We start from the raw sequence: 11800 nt of genomic DNA, 5'->3' as shown, positions 1-11800 counted from the left end.
ACACAGGGAGAACTTGCAAACTCCACACAGGCAGTACCCAGAACTGAATCCTGGTCGCTGGAGCTGTGAGGCTGTGGTGCTAACCATTGCGCCACTGTGCTGTTGTTGGTGTTTTGATAAATGAAGGAAGTTCCCTCCACCCATTTTGTTTGGACAGACAGTGTGGTATAAGGATGTAAAGGGTTAATGCTTCGATCCAAGGTTTCAGCAACATTTAATCTCCCTTTTTGGTGCAATTCTCTGTTATTTGCAACTTTTTTTATCAGCTTTGATGGGCGAGTGAAAAAACTGAAAAAATTGAACAGTTCCATCCTTTCTTTTCTTCCTTCTTCTCTTCTTTCCATCAGTTTCTCTTTTCTGTCCCAGATCAATATAATGATGAGAATCCCAATTTAATCTGCTGTTTCTGGTGTTTTATCCATTCCAATCAAAATTTCAACATTCCAATCTAATCGATGTGTTATTCCACAGTGTCTCTCCATGTGTTTTATTCTTTTGTATTCTCTCACAGTCTGTTTGATGATCAATGTTACACCTCACTCTCTGTTCTGGTGAAGATCAGAAGCAGTGATATTTGTTCACCCCACCCGACAAGTCGGCCTGAGGCTGTGTCTCTCTGATCATGTGGCGTTAAAGCAATTCTCCCAGTCAATTAGTTCAGTTGTCATTTCTTGAGAAATTCGGTCATCATGACTTCGTCAGTGACCTAATGGTTCAGGTGTCTGAGTGATGTTAATCATGATGCGATGAAATGATTGTATGTTCCAGTCTTTCCGTGGTGGGTTTTCACACTGAGTAGAAACCGCTCCATTCCCAACTTCATTTACTTGCAGAAGATATATTTCCATCATTACACAGCTGGCTGCACCGCCAGAAGCTGTGCTGAAGGTGACAGCAAGGCCTGTGCAACTGACAAGGTGGCTGAGAGGTTAAGGCGATTGGTTGCTAATCTATTGTGCTCTGCGCACCTGGGTTCGAATCCCATCCTTGTCGCTAGTTTATTGAACTATTTAGTGTCTTGCTTTTGTTGGGGAAGTTAATGTGTCAAGTCAGCCTCAAAACCTGTTCTTGTCAATGTCCAGACAGTGACTCCAGAATTGGTTATACTTTATTAAAATTGAGACAGACAATTGGAAGTCTTCACCCAAACTGCACTGGAATGAAGATCAAATTGGGATCACGAAACGGAGCAGGATTTTTCCTCCCCTCCTTCCTTCCATCTTTACTTTCTCTGGATTTGCACCAAGTGAAAGACAAATGGGAAAAGCAAATGGCGAGGGAGCAGATGCAGCAAATTATCCTTTGGCAAGAAATTTATTTTCAAATCTTCTTGATAGATTAAGTGAGTGAGCAATGCTTTGGCAGATGGAGTTTAAAATGAGGGGTGATCTACCTACGATAGATCAGAGTGTTTTTTTGTAAGAGGTGAGATGTTAGAAACTGTGGAGGAGCAGAGACCCGAATACTGAATTAATAAAAGCTAGTGGACTGGTAGAAAATAATGTGAAAAGTGAACAGAATATGAAGATTGGAACTCATGTTGCAGTGATATGAAGCTCTGTGCTCCTGAAGTAAGTGTCCAAGCCCAGATTGTGGGGAATCTGTGGAGAGTGATTTGGTTTTTATTCATTCTTGGGTGTGAGTATCGCTGATAAGGCTAGCATTTATTACCCATTCCTAATTGCCGTTGAGAAGGAGGTGGAGAGCTGCCTTCTTGAACTGATGCAGTCCATATGGTGCAGGAACATCCACAGTGCTATTAGGAGGGACTTCCAGGATTGTGACCCAACAACAGTGAAGAAATGGCGATATCGTTCCAAGTCAGGATGGTGAATGACTTGGAGGGGAACCTGCAGGTAGTGAGTTCCCATGTATCTGCTGCCCTTGTCCTTCGAGGTGGCAGTGGTCACGAGTTTGGAAGGTGCTGTTGAAGGATATTTGGCGAGTTGCTGCAGTGCATATGGAGATGGTACACACTGCAGCCACTGTTTACTGGTTGTGGAGGGATTAAATGTTTAAGGTGGTGGGTTAGGTGCCGATCAAGTGCGCTGCTTTGTCCTGGATGGTGTTGAGCATCTTGAGTGTTGTTGAGTGGGATGTATTCCATCACACCCCTGACTTGTGCCTTGTAGATGGTGGACAGGATTTGGGGTGTCAGGAGGTGAGATACTTGCTGCAGAATTCGTAATCTCTGACCTGCGCTCATAGCCACAGCATAGATGTGACTGGGCCAGTTACGTTTCTGGTCAAGATGTTGATGGTGGGGGATTTAACCATGATAATGCTTCTGAATATCCAAAGGTAGATTTTATTTCTCTCTCATTGGAGATGTTCACTGCTTGGCACTTGTGTGGCCAGAAGCTTGCTTGTCACTTATCAGCTCAAGCCTGAATGTTGTTCAGGTCTTGCTGCTTGCAGGCACAGGCTGCTTCAGTATCTGAAGAGTTGTGAGTCATCATCTAACATTCCCACTTCTGACTTATGTTGAAGAGAAAGTCGTCAATGAAACAGCTGGGATGTTTGGGTCTAGGACACTACCCTGAGAAACTCCTGAGGCAATGTCCTGGGCTGAGATGATTGGCCTCCACTAACCACAACATCTTGTTTTGTGCGAGGTACAACTCCAGCAAGTGGAGAGTTTTCCCCCTGATTCCCAGTGACTTCAATTTTGCAAGGGATCCTTGATGCCACACTCACTCAAGGGCAATCACTCTCACCTCTCCTCTGGAATTCCACTCTTTTGTCTCTGTTTGGACCAAGCTGCAATGAGATCATACGAACAGAAGATCAGAAGTACTCGTCGCAGGATTAGGCCATTTGGCCCCTCGAGCTTGCTCCGCCATTCAATAGGATCATGGCTGACCTGATCATGACCTCAACCCCACTTTCTTGAAGACATTCAATGACCCAGCCTCCACTGCTCTCTGCGGTAAAGAATTCCAAAGATTAATGACCCTCTGAGAGAAGAAATTCCTTCTTAAATGAAAAGCCCCTAAATCTGAAACTATGTCCCCTAGTTCTAGATTCCACCACGAGGGGAAACATCCTCTCAGCATCTACCCTGTCAAGTCCCGTCAGAATCTTATATGTCTCAATACGTTCTCCTTTCATTTTTCTCAGCTCCAATTAGTATCGGTCCAACCTGCTCAACTTTCCTCATAAGACAACACCTTCATCACAGGAATCAATCCAATGAACCTTCTCTGAACTGCCTCCTATGCAAGTATATCCCTCCTTAAATAAGGAAACCAAAACTGTACACAGTACTCTCGGTGTGGTTTCACCAACACCCTGTACATTTGTAGCAACACTTCTCTACTTTTATACTCCATCCCCCTTGCAATAAAGGGTAACATTCCATTTGCCTTCCTAATTATTTGCTGTACCTGCATGGTAACTTTTTGTGATTCACGTACAAGGACACCCAGATCCTTCTACACCGCAGCATTCTGTAATCTATCACAATTTAAATAATATTTTGCTGTTCTATTCTTCCAACCAAAGTGGATAACCTCACATTTTTCCACATTCTACTCTATCTGGAAAATTATTTCCTGGAGCTGAGAGACCCTGGCAGAACCTAAACTGAGCATCGATGAGCAGATTATTGTTAAGTCTGTGGTGCTTGATAGCACTGTTGGTGACATCTTCCATCACTTTGCTGCAGATTGATAGTAGACTGATGGGGCGGCAATTGGTCAGATTGGATTTGTCCTGCATTTTTTTTATGGAGAGGGCACACTTGGGCAATTTTCCACATTGTCAAGTAGATGCCCGTGTTGCAGCTCTACTGGAACAGCTTGGCTGAGAGCGCAGCTAGTTCTGGAGCACAAGTCTTCAGTACTAGAGCCGGGATGTCGTTAGGGCCTATAGTCTTTGCTGTAGCGAGTGCCTTCAGCTGTTTCTTGCCATTATGTGGAGTGAAGCGAATTGGCTGAAAACTGGAAGCTGTGATTCTGGGGACCTCAATAGGCTGAGATGAATCATCCACTGAGCAATTTCTGACTGAAGATGGTTTCAAATGCTTCAGCTTCACCTTTTGCACTGACGTGCTCGGCTCCACCAACATTGAGGATAGGGATGTTTTTGGAGCCTCCTCATCTGGTTCGTTATTTAATTGTCCTCCACCATTCATGACTGGATACTTAGTTTCTCAGGGCAGTGCCCTAGGCCCAACCATCCTCAGCTGTTTCATTGATGGCTTTCTCTTCAACATAAGTGAGAAGTGGGAATGTTCGCTGATGATTCACAACTCATCAGATACTGAAGCAATCTGTACCTGCAAGCAGCAATACCTGAACAACATTCAGGCTTGAGCTGATATGTGACAAGCAACATTCTTTGATCTGATCCTGAGGGAGATATCCGTGTGTGGAGTGGCGGGATGTATGGAGAGTTATTCTGAAGAGGGTGTCTGAACCTGGAGGGCAGAATCTGTGGAGAGTGGTCCTCAAAGGATGTCCATGTGTGGAGATTTAGGAATTCTGAAGAGGGTCTCCGAGTCCATAGTGCTGGGATGTATGGAGAGTGATCCTGAAGTGGGTGTCCGAGCCTGGAGTGGCAGGATCTGTGGAGAGTGATCCCGATGAGTGTGTGTAAATCTGGAATGGAAGCTTTCTGTGGAGGTACAGGAAGAGGCCATTCATTCCCAGCATTTTATAAAGGTTTAGCATAACTTATATGCTTTTACTCTATGCCTCTATTAATAAAGCCAAGTGTCCTGTTTGCTCTTACTTACCTTTTCAATCCTTCTAACATTGGTGTACATTGTCTCTCTGCTCCTGCACCCAGTTTAGAATTGTAACGTTTCATTTATATGGCATTCTTCCTTCCAAAGTGTACCACTTCACACTTCTCTGTGTAAAATTTCATTTGTTATGTGAAAGCCCATTTTACCAGTTTTTTTTAAGTTCCCCTGAAGTGTGTTACTATCACTGGCGTCGGACAAAATTCCTGAGCATTCTTTGATGCTATCTCCATAGACAGAGCAATCTTATATGCGAGCTCAAATGTAGGATTTTGTGTGTTTAGTATCTTATTTCACCCACCAATATCAGCACAAATATGTCACGTAAATCTTGTTCACTGCAGTCCCTGCTGCTGTTTGCTGCCTATATTTACAGACTTTTATCTCAACCTCGTCACCATGTTCTCTAATATATTCAGGGGGCATTAGCAGAGAAAATGTTCACCAAACATGGCAAGTGCAAGGAAATGTTTATTTATGTCATTATGTCATGAACATAATATACAAATGTTTACACGTGTGAATCATCAAGATGTGTCTTCATAAATGGAACCCCGTCACAATAAACACTGTCACCTTTCAATGTTTAGCAGACAGGTTTGACGGCCTGATGTGTGTGATTCCCATATTAATGTGTTTGTACAAAGTTCGGGGAAAGATGGAGATATGAATAATTTACAGGGAAATCTTTTAAACATATTGCCACATCTCTCACTCACAAAGATCTGCAAACACATGGATTCCAAAAGAACCTGCGTACAAAATCACCTAAAATAAACACAGCCAGAGAGACTTGCAATAACCTGTCGCTCAGGGAAAGTACATGATGTTATGGAAGGGATTCTGTTTCCTTTAAAATATTTTTTGAAGAAGTCATAATCAAACTGAATATATGTAGGACCAGTTCTTTTACAAGAGGGCACCAAAAGAACCAATTTGGCAACTATGTTTACTGGTTGTCAGATGATTCAAGTTAAATATAGAACAGAAACCCTGGTAACAGGAAGAAATGTGGACAGAGAAGTCAGTCATGCCCCTTAATTGGACAAGCTTGGCAGCAGCAGCGCAAACCTAAGACAGCAGAAAACTCAAACCTTTGGTTGCAGCAGTCAGTGTGTTTTACCTGCTGGAGTGAGCAGCTGATAAAGTTAGCCTGAAGAATCGTCAAGGAAGGAGAGAAGACCACAACCCAGTTTGTTTTCCAGAAAATCTTTAAAAGACCCTGAGAAGTCCACTGAGTTAATGCATCTTGTCGCATGTCTTTGAAGAAGGTCTGCTAAAATTAATTCTCAATGCCTTCTGAAAAGAACTGATCTAAAATACCCCAGTGACCTATCTACGTATACTCGGAAGTTAGCCTGTATTCCAGTTTTGGCGCAACATATCTCATCTGATGACTTCTTCAAAAATGAGCAAATAAACAGCCCAAGAGGTTTTTTTGTCTGTAACAAAGTGCTGAATTTTTAAAAAAATCCCTTTTATTTTTTCAGCTATCCGGTGTGTGTGTGTGTGCATGTGGCTCGAAGATTAAAAAAAGGACTTTAAAAGTTGGTAAAGGTGAAAAAGGAACTTTTAAAATTTCCACCTGTATGTTTATGCTTTACTTCATGACTAGTTAAAACTTGTTCGACAATAAATGGATAATTTTGTTGTTCATTAAAGAAACCTGGTCAGTGTCTTCTATTCTGGGAAAAATAGAGTATATGATTGACTGCATCAGTATGTGGGAAAAGTTCACATAGATGTTGTGACCTGTGGAGAAGTGTGATGAGAATAAAGAGTGCCCTCCTCTGCCCTTAGTTGTCACAGCACTTGTGATCTGGCTCAGTAGCTTAATTGGTTCGAGTGTTTGTCTAATAATCAGAAAATCTTGGATTCATATCCTTGCTTCAAAAGTTTAGCTATCAATCATTTACATCCATTTTCTTGTGAACTTCAACTTTTCTTATGAATTTCATTCACAAAAGAAAACAGCTCAGTGGTTGCGTTTGTGAAGGATGCGAGTTTGAAATGGCTGTTCCTGCTCGTACAGATGTTCAGTGCTAATATTTCAACGGCAACTCAGTCCCCTACAATTTCTTTGAGAGCAATGTGTTTGCAGTTGCATTTAACCTGGAAAACAGCTCAACATTAATCTCACTGAAGGAAAGTGTGACCGTGTTGTATGTTTCAGAGTGTTTGTGTCGTTTTGTGTCTCTTTTAACCAAGACGATAACACGACGCAAAGGGGAGGGTTGATCCGAGGTTTAGAATATATTATCATTCAGGAGCAAGAAAAATGGAAAGGAACAAAATAAGAAAACCCAGTCTCCAGATTTAAGAATCTGTAGATCCGCTTTGGGAAAGTGAATCAGAGCAGAATGAAGGGTGAACTGTCCGACTGCCCAGAAGAGATGAAGACACAGCTCAGTCAGCACGTTCCCCTGGTTTATGATGCTGGAACATTCCTCACACAGAAATTATTCAATTAATATTCATCTGCCAAGTCGGTCTGAGGCTGTGCGTCTCTGATCACGTGGAGTTAAAGCAATTCTTCCAGTCAGTTAGTTCAGTTGTCATTTCATGAGAAATTAGAAGTCATCATGACTTCGTCAGTGACCTAATGGTTCAGGTGTCTGAATGATGTTAATCATGATGTGATGAAATGATTTTATGTTCCAGTCTTTCCGTGGTGGGTTTTCACACTGAGTTGAAAAGTGTTGGACATGGTCTGGAAATGTTTCACACCACTCCATTCCCAACAGGCCATGACCTGATGTGATGGAAATGTCATTTACTGACAGAAGCTACATTTCCATCATTGCACATCTGGAGGCACAGTCAGGATCTGAGCTGAAGGACACCGTCCTGCCCAAATTTCCAGAGAGGCAAAAAAGACATGTGATGGGTTGCTGGCACAAAGTTGGGTGATGAGGTGTCTGAGAGGTTAAGATGATGGATTATGAATTCCTTCTGTTTTACATGTATGAGTTTGAATCCCATCTGCATCAACAGTTTATAAAATGTTCAATACATTGTTTCTTTGTAATTCACCTGCTTTTGCAGAAAGTAGGACTGAAGCTGTTGCAGTACCTGTTAGAAAGATAGTCTAAGTTATTCTGAAGCCATCTTCCAATGTCATCTACATGTAAGCCAGATTTTAAAGGATAAGATGTATTTTTTCAAAGTCACTTCAATCTTACTCAAGTCTTTACAAAGAAGCCAGGTAAATCTTTGATGAAAAGTCATATATATTTAGAGATCTTTTAAAAGCACTTCAATCTTGTTAATAAAAAGTCAGATGTAAATTTAAGAACTCTGATAAGGCCATGCTAAAAAGTTACATACAATTAAGAAACAAAATACAACATTTAATATGTCTGAACTCCCTCTGAAAGTTGACCCCTGCAACTGCCGGTGTCTTCCTGGAATATTGGAGCTGTTGTGTCAACAGGAAAGTCCTTCCCGAGCAGGCCCTGAGCCGGTTGGTACCGGCTCTAATCCAACCAAGGTAAAAATCAGGATACATTGTGGGCAATGAGCCCAAATTGCTGAACTACAGGTCCCTGTCACTTTAAAGAGTGGGCTGGTGCGATTTTAATCAGAGGCTCCTCCTGAGCACATTTCTCACCACTACAATTTCCAGATGCTGGTGTTAGTGTGTGCATGTACCGGCAGTTGCAGTGCTGTTCAGACCCTCAATAGCAGTGAAAGTCTCAGTGTTCGCCGCCAATGGGGCTGTAAATTCCAGGCCAATATCTCACAGCCCTGTTAGATTTGCTCTCCCTTTGCACAAAATCAAACTCCACACAGTGTCTTTCACTCACTCCTGTTTCCAACCCTGATGGTGCAGAAATCCCCTCTCAAAGGAACACAATCCAGTTGATTTCTGATCAAATATCTCCTTCCTCATTCAATAGAGGAAACAGAGACATGAACAGGAGTCAGGTGCAAGGAAGTTTCACCAACAGAGCAAAGAAAGGCACCAACAAAAGTCACACCTACCTTTCAAATCATTTCACTGTAATATTCTTTCTCTTGTTTTGTAAGATGACTGCAATAAATCTGAAAATGAGCACCACGAGGTTTGCTTTCACTAGTCACTTGTTCTCCTGTGTTTGTCTGTCAGGTTTGCAATTCAGTTTGGATTGGATATTGAAGAGAATCTCTTTTCATGATGATTGTACATCGTACTGTGTTTAAAGCAACCAACTTGTAAAATGGCAGATAATGAATGTTTCAATACCTGTGTGACCAGATTCTTCCAATGCTTTTCAACAGCTAGATTGATGATGCTTGTAACCTGTATCCTGTGGAGAATGGGAGAGGAGAATAAAAACATGGTGCATGAACAGGACAGACTGTGTAAAATGGGAGCACAGAAATACTGCCACCTCATTGAAGGTTAATGAGATTTATTCTAAGTCAGATACCTGTCCACAATGAACAAGTGAAGACATTAATTGTCCACTTTCAATCTAAATGGGACTGAGGTTCCAACAGAGAAGTTTTCTAGAAAACCTGCTGCAGTTTTAACATTGATGAACTGGAACATCTTATACTAACTGTCAAATAACTGTAGTGATTGTATAGTTCTCATAGTGGAGAGAAGGAGTTGTTTATAAATATAAGCAGAAAGACACATTTGTGGATTGGTGAATGAGCTTTATCTTTCTGAAATGTATTTGCCCATTGGTTGCAGGTCACTGGAAATTCTTTTTTACATTTCAATTGTAGCAGCAGCAGTTAACAGCAAAATGTCTGATTAATCAGAGTAGTGGGTCTGGGAAACACTTAAACAGCCGAGACCCTGTAAAACAGAACTCCAAGGAATAGTTTAAATAAGGCACTGAACTGAGCGGTAAAGGCCTGCTCAGGTCAGGACAAAAACCCGACCCGAACCCGACAGAACCACATTGGACCCGAGCCTGACCCAGCCCGAGTATCTCCATTTATTCCCACGCCCAAACCGACCCGAGCCTTATCCGACCACCGGAATGTTCACTTTACCTACCTCCCAATTCCGAATCTACAGGAAGCTGCAGCATGAGCGCAATGACATCATAGAGATGCTCACCTGCTCACTGCGCAGACTCAGAGTTTCCCTCCTTGATGTCCCAGACTCCCAGCTCAGGTTGGCTTTTCAACTTTTGACACTTGTTAAACTCAACTTCCCAGCAGAGCAAAATTTAATACTTACTGTGTGTGTCACACCCGGACCCAGCCTGACCTGGACCCAGCCTGAGCCGAACCTGACCCAACCTGACTCGAGCCCGAAAGCCCGCAAGAGCGACCCGACACGACCCGAACCCGATACAGGTCGCGGGTCCCGTCGGGTTCAGGTCGGGTAGCAGGCCTTTACAGAGCGGAGGTCAGATGAGGATTGAATTAATTTCAATCACTGAATCTAAACAAGAAGCAAAACTGCGAGGAATGGAACACTTTGCTTTGTCTGTGAGCTTGTGGCACAACGGTAGCGTGTCTGATTCCAAATCAGATGGCTGCGTGTTCAAATCACGTCAAGCTCAATTATGTTTTACAGCAGCTCAAGTTCCTGGATTTTATTTCAGAAGAGAGTTCGTTCTCTTGGAATGTTCGTGCATGGTAGAATTTCAAGATCAACTTTAATAGATTAACCATTTCAACACTCCCCCCTGCTCTCATGCTCACATCTCTGTCCTGGGATTGCTGCAGTGTTCCAGTGAACATCAACGCAAGCTCGAGGAACAGCATCTCATCTACCGATTAGGCACACTACAGCCTGCCGGACTGAACATTGAGTTCAATAATTTCAGAGCATGACAGCCCCCCACTTTACTTTCATTTTTAGTCATTTTTAGTTATTTTTTCTTCTTTTTTTTTGCATTCCTTTTTACATTTTTTACAATCTTTTTTTTGCATTTATTTCATTTCATCTTAGTTTGTTCAGTTTGCTTACCCACTGTTTTTTTCAGGTTGTTTTTCTTCAGGTTTGCACTTGCTGATGTTCAATATTCAGTATATTCACACCTAATCTGTACTCATGCTTTGTCTTTCAACACACCATTAACATATTGTTTGCCTTTGCTCCGTGACCTTTTGGTCAGCTATGTGGCCTGGTCCAATCTGCACCTTCTCCTTTGTTATCTCTTGCCCAACCCCCACCTCACTTGTTTATAATCTGTGACTTTTCTAATATTTGTCAGTTCCGAAGAAGGGTCACTCACCCGAAACGTTAACTCTGCTTCTCTTTCCACAGATGCTGCCAGACCTGCTGAGTGAATCCAGCATTTCTTGTTATTGTTTCAGATTTCCAGCAGCCGCAGTATTTTGCTTTTATTACAATAATAGATTAAAGTCCTCATTTCTGGTTCCATTTCCATGCTCAGTTCTTATTTCACACTGTTTTATATCAGAACAATGTTTCAGGGATGTGATGTGCCCATTGTTTGTACAATCGCTCTGTCACCCAGTGTGAGAAATAAAACACAAACCGCACAGCGTGCGGCTCAAACCCATACCTGGCTCTGTCTATAGGCCGCTTAGTTCAGTTGGTTAGGGCGCAGTGTTGCTAACAACAAGGCTGTGGATTTAATCCCCATGTGCGCTGTCACATGGTCAGTCATTAATTTGACACATTTTTGGAACACTTAAAATCCAACTTTTAGATGCAAACAAGTTTACATAAAGTGTCAGAAGGAACTTATTTTGAATAACATCCATTGCATCTTTGTCACTGGTCTGGAGTAACACAGAATTCTTTCCAATTATCTTCCGTTTGCTGATAAACATTGAACTCGTGGCCTGTTCTCGTTAATGGTCACGAGCAGCAAAAACAGACAGAGTGAGTCTGACCGCCCAGAGATGTGGAAAAGGCTTCAGTTTGGGACAAATGCAGCAAATCAAGTGTTCACCCTGCCCCGAGAGAGTCAAAAACTGGGGAAAAGGACACAAGGAAATAGAGAATAAGCTAAAGCAGACAATGTAAATATTTCCCATCCTTGATATCTCTCTATTCCAATCCAACCTTCAGAGTTGGGTAAATAATTTCAGTGTAAATTGTGCAGCTCAAGAGTCAAAACCAAATGGCGATGC

General features: G+C 42.2%; 2 non-coding genes across 2 annotated transcripts; both read left to right on the top strand.

Moving 5' to 3' along the window:
• The first annotated feature begins 911 nt into the window (after positions 1-911).
• On the top strand, positions 912-993 carry trnas-gcu (transfer RNA serine (anticodon GCU)). Its single transcript has one exon. It is a non-coding gene; the product is annotated as a tRNA-Ser (tRNA).
• Positions 994-10182: 9189 nt separating this feature from the next.
• On the top strand, positions 10183-10254 carry trnaw-cca (transfer RNA tryptophan (anticodon CCA)). The gene has a single exon. It is a non-coding gene; the product is annotated as a tRNA-Trp (tRNA).
• Positions 10255-11800: the final 1546 nt, after the last annotated feature.

Source organism: Heterodontus francisci, unplaced genomic scaffold, assembly GCF_036365525.1.
Source record: "Heterodontus francisci isolate sHetFra1 unplaced genomic scaffold, sHetFra1.hap1 HAP1_SCAFFOLD_210, whole genome shotgun sequence".
Classification (NCBI taxonomy): domain Eukaryota; kingdom Metazoa; phylum Chordata; class Chondrichthyes; order Heterodontiformes; family Heterodontidae; genus Heterodontus; species Heterodontus francisci.
The sequence above is the reverse complement of the archived record's forward strand: the minus strand, read 5'-3'. Positions and strand labels throughout refer to the sequence as shown.